Source organism: Phragmites australis, chromosome 3 (assembly GCF_958298935.1).
Source record: "Phragmites australis chromosome 3, lpPhrAust1.1, whole genome shotgun sequence".
Lineage (NCBI taxonomy): Eukaryota > Viridiplantae > Streptophyta > Magnoliopsida > Poales > Poaceae > Phragmites > Phragmites australis.
The window spans coordinates 42,200,414-42,213,473 of NC_084923.1; positions in this window are offsets into that span (position 1 = coordinate 42,200,414).

Here is a 13,060-nt window from a genome sequence, read left to right on the forward strand (position 1 = left end):
AATTTACAAAAGATCTAGTTGCGGGAGCAGTACGAAGGAGAAAATGTGCTTTCTACTTAAGAATACGTAAAAAAAATTGACCAGGAAGAGAAAGAGGGCAAAAAGTTGATTTTTTATCCATCACTTAGATGGATGATCGGAGACCATGTATGTGTAGGACTCGTCGAAACGAATCTGTTTAACTACTCAAATGCCCGGTTTGGAGTTCAGATCGCGGAGTTATGATTTTTGAAATCCTAGTCGATCACCTCCCCTGCCCAACTCCACCTTGGATCTCCTCCCCCTTGTGCTCACTTTCCCCTTGGCCACCACCCCGTCCACCTCTCCCCCTGTGCACGCCTCCTTCTGCTCCCTGTGTCCCCTTCCTCCTGTTGCTACTACTGCAAAGGGAAAATGAAGAGACTGAGGAAGAGAAGAAGAAGGGGAAAAAGAGAAAACAAATAAGGTAGAGGGAGGAGGATCCATTTCAATTCTATTTTTCTATATTTTATGTATTGAATCCTTGTTTTTCCTCTGTTTTGCTATGTTCTATGGTTTAATTGTTCATGTGATGGTCGATTAGTGGCAATGTTTCGTTAGGAATCATTAAATTGATCGTTCCTGCCCGTTCCGTTTAACGTAGTTTGTGCAATTCGACTAGGATTTAGATTTTCGTCCAGTTAGAAGCCAAATTAATTTTTGGTCTAACTGAGAAACTTGTAGAGGACTTGAAAACCTTTTCACGAAGTCCTATTTCATAATTTTTGGCCAAGTAGTTTAGTCCATATGAAATTTTGATTTTGGCTGTCGAATTCTGCTGAGGTTCTGGATAGTAATACATCTATTCAGTTTACAACCAACTTATAGGCTAAATCTGCCAAACCCATAGTAACGAAAGTTGTAGAGTTTTTCCAAGCTTTCCAGATTGGTAAAGAACACAATTTTTTGTAGAGTAAAACTCCAGTTATGATCTGTCAAATTTGACTATCTTATTTTATCTATCAAAAAGTCCAGTTGAGTTCAAACATGGGTTAGGCTATCTTAGAAGCTTTTCTTGCAAAATGTTACAACTAGGAAGTTGTAGATGGTATTAGGATCCGAACTCCCATGAATATTTATAATTTTTGGATATAGGAACGAGATTAGCGACTAGAAGGAGATGAATAGACGCCTCAACAAATTTCTTGCGAAATTGATGGCTTTCTACTATTTGGATCACCCAATGTACCTAAAAACTTAAGCAGAAGTAAAAATAGAGAGAAATTTTATCAAGAGAAAATCGAGGCAACACGACTCCATGGATGGTATATGAACCATATGTCTTAGCACTCGAAAGATCACAACTTTCAAAGAAACAAGAAAAGATGAACACTGAACGACGAAACTCTCCAAGTTGATTATTTAGAGGCAAGAGAATTCAAGACCACATCACATAATCACATAATCAGTTGACTGAGCTCAAGGAGCAAATCCAAGAGCTAATAGACAAAAGGTTTATCCGCCCTAGTTCTTCATCCTAAGGAGCCTTAGTTATCTTTGTCCTGAAGAAGGATGGAACCCAAAGGATGTGTATAGATTATCAAGCCCTAAATGAAGTAACAATCGAGAACAAGTATCATCTACCCCTCATTGAAGATCTGTTTGACAAATTAAAAGGAGCATGCGTGTTCTCCAAGATCAATCTTCGGTCTGGGTATCATCAACTGAAGATTCGCGCCTCGGATATTCCTAAGACGACATTTGTTACTCGATATGGTCTATACGAGTACACAATAATGTCTTTTGGGTTGATCAATGCCCCAGCCTACTTCATGTATCTGATGAATAAGGTTTTTATGAAGTATTTGGACAAGTTTGTCGTGGTATTTATTGACGACATCCTAGTTTACTCCAAGAACAAAGAAAAGCATGAAGAACATCTAAGGATGGTATTACAGAAGCTCAGAGAGAATTAGTTGTATACTAAATTGAGTAAATGTGTGTTCTGGTTGAAGTAAGTTCCCTTCCTTGGTCACATTATATTAGTAGGAGGTGTGTCTGTGGACCCATCCAAAGTAAGGAATGTTCTGAATTGAAAACCACCGTAGAATATTTCGGAGATCCGCAATTTCTTGGGTTTAGAGGGTTATTACTGCCGGTTCATGAAAGGTTTCTCCAAGATAGCAAAGCCAATGGCAGAACTGCTAGAGAAAGGAGCAGAGTTCAAGTGGACAGCCGCTCGAGAAGCTAGTTTCAATGAGTTAAAGAAAATATTAACCTCAGCCCCAGTATTGATCATGCTAGATACTCATAAGCCGTTTTCTGTGTATCGTGATGCATCTCGTCAAGGTTTGGGTTGTGTGCTCATGCAAGAAGATCATGTGGTAGCATACGCATCCAGATAGGATGTCATATCTGGCAAATCCTCTGAAAAGATCCAGACAAGATGGCATATCTGGCAAATCCTCTGGAAAGATCCAGACAGGATGGCATATCTGGCAAATCCTCTGGAAAGACCTATGGAAATTCACTAACCACTCTGCTATCTTCTACTGCACTGGCCTTGTTGAGACTGGCGTTGACAACTGACTCTATCGTGGCTTGGAATTCCACCTTAGTACCATCTGTGTGTGTCAAATGTACTGACTTCGTAGCACATTCAATGATTCCATTGTACTTGGTCAACCAATCCATTCCCAATATGATATCAATTCACTTGGATTCTAGAATGATAAGATTGGCAAGAAAGTCTACCCCCTTATGCATATACTTATTTTAGGGCATACATGCCTTGATTCCATTTCTCCTCCAAGAGAATTAACTAGCACCTGATTTTTCATTAATGCTCTTGGCAATTTATATGTATTCACAAACTATAATGATATGAATGAATGCGTAGCACCATAATCGAACAAAACTGTAGTAGGGTGAGAGTTTACAGAAAACATACCCAGCACTACGTCAGGAGCATTATGGGCTTCATCCACACAACTTAATTAACTCAACCATGCATAGCATTCTGCCTAGGTTGTTGCTGTTGATTATTGCCCTGAGCCTGTGCTTGGTCTTGCTGCTTCTTGGGACACTTGTTGGCGAGGTGCCCGAAGTTGCCACAATTGAAACACGAGACAATGTTGCTTGATCCTTGACCTGGGTGATTCTGCTGCTAGGGTTGGTTGTTGTTGTTGGGTCACTGCTGCTGGAAGTTAGAGCACGACTGTTGCTGCTGCTGCTGCATTGGCGGCTTATATGCACCGGTAACCTGATTGGGCATCTTCTGTGGTAGCCTCTGTTGCTGATTTTGTCCTCCATGACGGAACATAGGACCTGTGGTAGGGGAGTTGAAACGGGGACGAGTGTTGCTGCCTGAAGACTAACCTTGCAGGCTGCGCTTGCATTCTTCTCCCAGATTTTGTCATTTCTTCTCCATGATGAAGGCTTTATCCACCAGTTTCTGGAAACTAGGGTACTCAATGGCCGAGAGGGCATACTGTAATCTTGTGTTAAGACCCTCCAGGAAACAGTCCTGCTTCTTCTCGTCGGTGTCAACTTCATTCGAAACTCTGCCCATGTTATCTCTTGGGGATCCTCGTGGGCGATAGTGTATGCTGTCCACCATTCCTAAGCTGATCCAATAAGTAGGGAAGAAAATGGAACGAAAAATCCCGTCCTGTCCTGGTGCTGTATCCCATTTTTTCTCGTTCGTTTTCGTATTTTCGGATCTTATTCGGAAACGAGACGAAAACGATATAGATCTGGCGAAAACGGTACCAAAAACGGTTTGAGCTATTTTCGTCCGTTTTGTCATTTTCCCGTTTTTATGCGGGATATTTCCGTTTTCCTCCCGTTTTTCCTTCGCGGGATAAGGCCTAAATATATCTCCCGCAACCCTAGCCCACTAAGGCCCATGTGTCGTCGGCCTGCTGGCTTGCTACCGCTTGACCGCTTCCTGTCCGTGTCGCCCAGCCACCAGAGCTCCGCGCACGGCGCACAGGCTCACTCCAGGTCTCCAGCCGCCGCCCGCCACTCTGCCAGGCGCTCCGCAGTCACCGCCCGCCAGTTGCTCCGCGGCGCATGGTGCACAGGCGCACTCCAGGCTCCACAGTCGCCGCCCGCCAGTTGCTCCGCAGCGCACGGCGCACAGGCTCCAGCCGCCGGCCCTCCAGGCGCTCCACGACGTCCGCACCAGCTGCCGGCCCGCCAGGCGCTCTCCTCTCATGGTACAAGGCTGCAAGTTATTTTTCTTCATGTACATCCTATCTAAACTGTCCTCTTTTCATGCATTGCAAAATTGCAGGAGAAAGAAGAAGAAATAGCAAGTGATCCAGATGTGATGAATGATTATGAGCAGCTGTAGACCGAGAGTGATTGAAGAATGTTTATGTTCATGTTTTTTTATCCTATTATTTTCATATGTTGACGTCGTGGTGGACTAGTGGTTCAATGTTATTATGTTAAGACTTTGTGTGGTTGTATGGACATTTGTACTATCGTTCACTTATGTATCTATTTGAGACTTATTGCTTGTGTGGTTAAACTTATACATGTCGTCGTTATGTTGTATCACATGTTATCTCACCAAGCATGGATGATGCATTTATTGTAGTCATGTTAAACTTATACATGTTGACATGTCTTGATGGTTTTATGGGTTCCTGTTTTCGTTGTGTTTTTCGAATCCCGATCGATACCGGTATTTTTCTTATCAGATTGGTTCGTTTTCAACCCTCCGATTATGTCCTGATTGTTTTCGTTCCTGTCTATCCCATTTTTATTTCCGTTCGGCTGAGAAAATATGAAAGTGAAAACGGTTAGAGGGTTTTTCCGACTGTTCCTATCCGTTTTTATCCCTACCAATAAGCTAATGGGAAGCTGTCGGAGGATGAACTCCACAAGCGGGGATCCGGAGGGACCCCCTTTGAGATTCGGTCGAGGGGATGATTCTGAATCTACCTCGTACGTGAATTAAAATAGAGTAAATGAGATGCAGGTGGGATGGATGATCGGATACTAGTGGAAATAAATGCTTAGAGGATTTTAGACAGGTTCGGGCCATACGGAGCATAATACCCTACTCCTGTGTGTATGCTATAAATGCTCTGGAAATGCCTCTCTGAGGATCTCTTGTGTTACAAGGGTTTCTGTCTAAGTCTAAAGCTTTGTGTGTCTTGTTCTTCGTATGTTGAGCTTCTTGAACTTCTGTGTTGGAGAACCTGTTCGACCTCTGTCGACCTGAAGCACCTCTCAGCCCTCCTCTCCTCCGGGGAGCCCGCTCCTTCTTATACTCCATCGGGGCGACCTAGCGTGCCCAGAAAGGAGGACGCGAGTTTCAAGGTGCCATAAATGAAAAGCAACCATCATGGGCTGTAGCTTGACGTTACCGGGGGGGGTTGAAAACGCACCCCCGTCCGGTCCTGTCGTCATCATCCCACTTTTCAGCGGGTGCAGCAGGGAGGGCCCACGGGTAGCCACCGATCAACCCCGCGTGCCCGCCCGATCAGAGCGAGCCTGACACAGCAGAATGGCAAGCGATATGCCTCGAGCCCTGCGACGACATCTCGAGGCGCGCCGGATGACGCGCGATGGGACCCGTCGCATTAAATGTCCCCACGTCTCCCTGCCAAGCAGTGGCAGGGACTGACAGCAGGCGTGGGGGGAGTGGTTAGAAGTGACAGGCCACACTCCCTCTTAAATGCAACATCGGGCCTCTCACCAATTGACACCTCACCGCTGAGCCTTTGTAGGGTCCACCGACAAGGGGCTTCTCAAGTCGTCGAGGAACTCTAGGTGCTCGAGGACTACTGTTCATAGCCCCAAGCACTCTCTCTCAGATATGCTATTTCTCTGTCCTCGGGGAACTCAGGCACTCGGGAACCACTGTTCATGGCCCCGAGCGCCCTCTCCCGGAACTGTGTCTGCTAGGGTCATCAGGGAACTCAGGTGCTCGGGGACCACTGTTCATGGCCCCAAGCGCCCTCTCCTGGAACTTGTACTTCTCGGGTCCTCGGGGAACTCGAGTACTCGGGGACCACTGTTCATGGCCCCGAGCACCCTCTCCCGGAACTTAGTCTTCTCGGACCTCGGGGAAAAGTCCCCGAGGGAAGGCGCCACGTGACACTCTGCTGTCCTGGCCTCGGGACTCGGGGACCCCTGGTTCCCAGGTCACCAACAGCAGCCCTCGGGCCCATTAGCAGGCAATGACCCAAAGACTACGAATGGGGCCCTTATTTCTTCGAGGCCGATCCCAGCATCGATGCCACGTGGCTTGTTCTCGGGCGCTGGAATTTTGCGGTCTTGACAGTCTTTTCGGCCCAGGCTTTTGGTATGGCCCAGGCGGGGAACCAAAAGGACACATGTCCTTTCGACTTCCGAGGAGGGTGATAACGAGACGGGAGGTGCGCGTAGCAACCGCGCTGATCGAGGGTAGTGCGCCTGGCAATCACGCCGATAGAGGGGAATGCGCCGTGGAAAGTGCCGTTTGAAATCCCTAGGATATAAAAATAAGAGGGGGAGCGAACCGTTGCCCCTCACGCCATTCTTGCGATCGCCACCTCCTGTCTTCTTCTTCTTCCTTGCGCACCGGGAGCTCTTGCCCTCTTCAACCCGTAGCGCACCCTTCTTCTCAACCCCTCCAGCACACTCCCCACCCACAAAAGATGCCGAGTGCAGAAAGCAGCCGCGCGGACACGTCGAGCTCCGACAGCGTTCTGCCGAAGTCCCACATTGTGAACGAGGAGGGGGCAGAGAAGGTCCACAAGCTGATGGTGCCCGTCGGCCAGCGGGAGGCGTCGGTGGTGATGCCGGCGAACTTTTCTCCCTCCACGCGCCGGCCGGAGCGGATCATCATTTTCGTGTCCTTCGTCACCGCCGGACTGGTGCCGCCATTTTTGACTTTCTTCCTCCAAGTGCTGGACACATTCGGCATCCAGCTGACCCACCTGAGTCCGAATTCGGTGGTGATTTTGGTGATCTTCGTGCATTTCTGCGAGATGTTCGTAGGAGTGTCACCGTCGGTCGCTCTGTTCCGGCACTTCTTCGTCCTCCGAGCGGCCGGGAAGAGGAAAGGATCCGACGGGGTGGAGGTGGTCGGCTGCTGCAACTTCCGCCTGCGGGAGGGGCTCGGCGAACTCTACATCCCGCAAGTGCTGCGCAGCAAATGGGAGGATTGGCGCCGGGACTGTGTCTACGTCGACGTCAGCCCCCATGACCGCCTCACACTGCCCCAAACGCCGGTGGAACCCCACAGTCCGACCTGGGAGGCAACCCCCGCGAAGGATGAGCACCTGCGCCCGGTGCTGAACCGCATCGATGACCTACGCCGGGCGGGGCTGACTTCATTGATGGTGGTCACCGACTACCTGCGCCCCCGTCTGGCCCCCTTGCCGGAGCGTGCTCGCGCTGCCCGGATGTACAACGGCTCGGGCGACATCACGAGGACCCACATCGCCCCGGACGGGGACCTCGACGAGGGGGCGCTGGCAACCCTATTTAAGGTGGTGATCGGCGTTGACGACCTCGCCCGGGTGGTCCTGCCCTGAGAGGAGCTGGCGCTCTGCATGGATCCGGGCCGGGCGGCACTACAAGCGTCCATGCGGGAGTTCGACGCCCAAGGGCTGGTGGATCGTCCGGGGCGCCGGAACCCCGGGACCATACAGATCCCCGGGGTGGATGATAACGGAGGGCGAGGCGCCGCCGCCGAAGGAAGTAGGCCGACGGCCCGATGAGACAAGGGGAAGCGTCCCCGGGCATACGTCCCTCAGCCGTCTTCATCGTCATCGCCGTCACCCCCGCGACAACGGCCGGCGGCTGGCGGCACGACGGAGGGTGGTCGAGGCGGCCAATCTTCGGGAGTGGAGTCCGGGACGGAGGCCAGATCTAGGGCTCGGCAGCCCGAGGGCCAGGGTCCGGCTGGCGGCCGGACTGACCAGCCGCCGGAGGCAGGCTCCGGGGCGGCTGTTGGGGCCGGCCCACAACGGCCCGAGGGCCAGAGCCCTCCCCCGAAGAAGAGGAAGGCGGAGCCCGGACCGAAGCCACAGAGACCTGACTTCCGGATCCCGGTGTGTCGATGGCAGTATCGCGGGCCGAAGACCACGTAAGCTCCCTTTCTGTCTCGAGCACATCTGCTTGGATGTTGGCTTGTCACTAACCTTTTTTGTTTTCAGGCCGCCCAAGGACCCCGCAGGAGGCCAAAGGCAACCGGAGGAGCCGAGGCCAGCCCCTATTTTGGGGCCGAGCGTGCTTGTTCCAGAGCCAACTGCGCCAGCAGACCCAGAGCTGAGGGCACCGGCCAGCCCAGAGCCGAGGGCCCCGGCCGGTCCCGAGCAGCAAACACCGACCGAACATGCCCCGAGCCCTCCGAGGACGGAGCGAGTGCCCGCGGGAGAGGTGGTCGCGAGGAGGGCAGCGCCAGCGTGGCAGCCATCGGGAACCTCGAGCGCCTCTGCAGAGAGAGCTCGCAGGGGACCCAGCCCCCGGCCGCCTTCTGGTCAGGCCCCGGAACCCCTCCTGGAGGTGCTTGGAAGCGCCCGGGAGGTCATCGGGTGGCTCGAAGTGGAACTCAAGAAGCAGCGCGTCACCCTGCTTGCCGAGAGGGGCCGACTGGAGGAGGCCCGGAAGCTCTTGGAGTCCCGTATCGCCTCGGCTCGCGCATCTTACGAGAAGTCAATGCGCGAGGTGGCCGAGGAGCGGGAAGCGCTGGAGGAGAGATGCGACGAGGCTGTCGTCGCGCAGGAGAAGGCGTGGGTACATTTAATGCGGTGGGTCCCATCGCGTGTCATCCGGCGCGCCTTGGAAATATTGTCGCTGGGCTCGAGGCTTATCGCCTGCCCCCGTGCTGTGTCAGGCCCGCTATAACCGAGCGGGCATGCGGGGTGGTTCGGCGGCTGCTCCATGGCTCCCCTGTTGTACCCGCTAAAAGGTGGCATGATGACGACAGGACCGATAGAGGACGTATTTTCAACCCCCTGTAACATCAAACTGCAGCCCCATGATGGTTGCTTTCCATTTATAGCTCATATGGACTCGTGCCCTCCTTTCTGGGCACGCCAAGCCGCCCTGATGGGATATAAAAAGGGGAGCGCACCCCGGAGAAGGAGGACCCTGGACGGCAGACAAGCTAACGAAGTCAGGACACACGAAGCTCGAAGCAAGACCGAAGCTCTAGACTTAGATAAAAATCCTTGTAACGCAAGAGATCTAGACAAAGTCATTCCCAGAGCATTTATAGCATAGACACAGGAGTAGGGTATTACGCTCTGTGCGGCCTGAACCTATTTAAAATCCCTCGAGCATTTACTCTCACTAGCATCCGATCATCCGTCTCGCCTGCATCCCTCATACTCGCATTTAATTCACGTACGAGGTAGATTCAGAATCATCCCCCCGACCGAATCTCAAAGGGGGTTCCTCGCGGTCGGGATCTCCTGGCGTTGGGCAGCCGCCTCGGTCTGAGCTCGCTCCAGCTCGGGGGACGATGAAGTGCTGGAATAGCGTGACCAACGGCGGCACTCCCACGAACATCTCACGGAAGTGGGCGAAGATCGCCAGGATCACCACCGAGTTTGGACTCAGGTGGGCTAGCTGGACGTCGAACGTGTCCAGCACTTGGAGGAAGAACGTCGAGAATGGCGGCACCAGTCCGGTGGTGATGAAGGACACAAAGATCATGATCCGCTCCGACCGGCGCGTGAAAGGCGGAAAGTTCGCCGGCGTCACCACCGACGCCTCCCGCTGGCCGGCGGGCACCATCAACCTGCGGACCTTCTCAGCCCCCTCCTCGTTCCTGAGGTGGGACTTCGACAGGACGCTGTTGGAGCTCGATGCGTCCCGACGACCGTTGACTGCCCTCGGCATTCTTTGAGGGTGGGGAGTGTGCTGGAGGAGATGAGAAGAAAGGAGCGCTGCAGGCTAAAGAAAGAGCTCCCGGTGCGTAAGGAAGAAGAAGACAGAAGACAGCAATCACAAGAATGGCGTGGGGAGCAGCCGTTCATTGCCCCTCCCCTTTTTATGTCGTTGGGATTTCAAAAGGCAAATTGCTCGGCGCAATCTGCGAGGCGCATTCCCCTCAATCTGCGCGGTTGCCAGGCGCATCTCCCTCGATCAGCGCGGTTGCCAGGCGCACTACCCTTGATCCGCGTGGTTGCCACGCGCGCCTCCCGCCTCGTTATCACTCTCCTCAGAAGTTGGAAGGACGTGCGTCCTTTCGGTTTCCCGCCTGGGCCGTAACAAGAGCCTGGGCCAAAAGGACCGCAAGATTTTGGCGCCTGACGACAAGCCACGTGGCACCAATGCTGTGATCGGCCTATAAGAAGTAGGGCCCCATCCGCAGTCTTTGGGTCATCACCTGCCGATGGGCCCGGGGGCTGCTGTCGGTGACATAGGAACCAGGGGTCCCCGAGTCCCGAGGCGAGGACAGCAGAATGCCACATGGCGCTTTCCCTCGGGGACTATCTCCCCGAGGTCCGAGAAGACCCAATTCCGGGAGGGGTGCTCGGGGCCATGAACAATGGTCCTTGAGTACCCAAGTTCCCCAAGGACCCGTGAAGGCAGTTTTGGGAGGGGTGCTCGGGGCCATGAATAGTGGCCCCGAGTATCCGAGTTCCCCGAGGACCCGAGAAGGTAGTTCCGGGAGAGGACTCGGGGCCATGAACAGTGGTCCCCGAGTACTCGAGTTCCCCGAGGACCTGAGAAGGCAGTTCCGGGAGAAGGCGCTTGGTGCCATTAACAGTGGTCCCCGAGCACCCGAGTTCCCCGAGAACCCGAGAAGCCCCTTACCGGTGGACCCCACAAAGGCTCAGCGGTGAGGTGTCAACTGGTGAGAGGCCCGATGCTGCATTTAAGAGGGAGCATGGCCTGTCACTTCCAACCACTCCCCCCACGCCTGCTGTCAGTCCCTGCCACTGCCTGGCAGGGAGGCGTGGGGACATTTAATGAGGCGGGTCCCATCGCGCGTCATCTGGCGCGCCTTGGAGATATCGTTGCTGGGCTCGAGGCTTATCGCCTGCCCCTCCTGCTGTGTCAGGCCCGCTCTAACCGAGCGGGCATGCGGGGTGGTTCGGCGGCTGCCTGGTGGGCCCCCCCTGCTGCACCCGCTAAAAGGTGGCATGATGACAACAGAACCGGTCGGGGACGCATTTTCAACCCCCGTAACATCAAACTATAGCCCCATGATGGTTACTTTCCATTTATGGCTCATGGGGACTCGTGCCCTCTTTTTTGGGCACGCCAAGCCGCCCTGACGGGATATAAAAAGGGAAGCGCACCCCGGAGAAGGAGGATCCCGGACGGCAGACAAGCTAACAAAGTCAGGACACACGAAGCTTGAAGCAAGACCGAAGCTCTAGACTTAGACAAAAAAATCCTTGTAACGCAAGAGATCCAGACAAAGGTATTCCTAGAGCATTTATAGCATACATATAGGATTAGGGTATTACGCTCCGTGCAGCCCGAACTTGTCTAAAATCCCTCGAGCATTTACTCTCACTAGCATCCGATCGTTCGTCCCGCCTGCATCCCTCATACACACATTTAATTCACGTACGAGGTAGATTCAGAATCATCCCCCCGGCCGAATCTCAAAGGGGGTCCCTCCGGATCCCTGCTTGATGAGTTCATCCTCCCGCAGAGTTTACACATCTTTCCCTATGAGTTGTGATTCCCGTGTTGTTCACACTTCCGGGGTGTGTAGTCGGTGTCTCGCTACATGGCCTTTACAAAGCTCCCGCTGATCCGTAGGTACCCACTGAGGTTTCATTGCCAACAGACGATTCCATCGCTGTAGAAGCCCCCTCTTGTGCCACTCAATCGTTCATTGGTGCCCACAGAACTGGAGGGGTGGCTAATTAGTTGGTCATGCCATACCCATCTAAGCCTCGTGGTTGTGCGGTTTAGCCGGGTTACATGCTTCAAAAACCGGTCCTTAGGATCCCACATAAGAACAACCTGAATGTACTTAAAGTCGCCTAGAGGGAGGGTGAATAGGCGTTTCTGATAATTAAAACTTAGCAACAGATTAATCAGAGCCCGGATACTCCAGTGAAGGTTGGATACTCCGGTAGTACAGACTATCCGGCCTTGTCCGGATTATCCGGGTTATATAGGATTTCGAAACCGAAATGAATCTAAGCCAGTTTACTAGAATCTAAGAGATACCACAGGTTCTACTATGAGTAAAATACTTAAACAACAATACCATGCAGTAAGATTCTCATGAATGATAGAATTTGGGAAAAATCCCAAAACTACAACAATTAGTAAAGCTTGCACGAAAATAAGGAGACAAGATTTTATCCCAAAGTTCGGCCACCTCACAAAGAAGCGCCTACGTCTCCGTTGAGGAGCTCACAAAGAGCTAGGTCTTTTTCAACCCTATTCTCTCCTAGCAACCACAAAGATCAAGCTATATTTTCTTACTCAAATCGATGACGATTACAAACTTTCCGTGACACTCCACAATTCTTGTGTGCTCTATGGGCGACGCCTTGTTGTCTAGGAGCACGAGGCTCCAAGAGAAAAATCACAAGTGAATGCTTGATGACGAACTCAATGCTCAACAACTCAAATTACTCTTCCAAACTCAAACTCTCAATTTTGGAGCAATCTAAGCACTAGAGTGGTTTGGAGGGCTCTTGAATGCTCTCAGGAAGCTTTTTCAAAGTGTAGCTTAGCAGCAACAGCAAGCATTCAATGCAAGGGGGTGTGAAGGTATATATAGCTAACCCTAAAAAACTAGCCGTTACTGTTTTGGTTCACCTAACCCGGAGTATCCGGTGAACACCAGAGTCTCCGGGCATAAATCCAAAACGGGCTCAGAAAAGTGTCAGAACTAGCCGTTATGGTTCTGTTGAACTATCCGGAGTATCCGGTGAACACCGGAGACTCCGGGTGACACTTAGTCGCCACAGAGAAAAAGCCCGGAGACTTGTCGGACTCTCCGGCCTCTCAAGGTACCGGAGTATCCGGTGAGCATCAGAGACTCCGGACATTTAAATTAAATGCTAACCGAGACTCTCTGACGGAGTCTCACTCGGAGACTCCGGTTGAAAACTCCAACTACCGGAGTATCCGGTGAACACCGGAGAGTCCGGTCATTTTTAAAATAAAT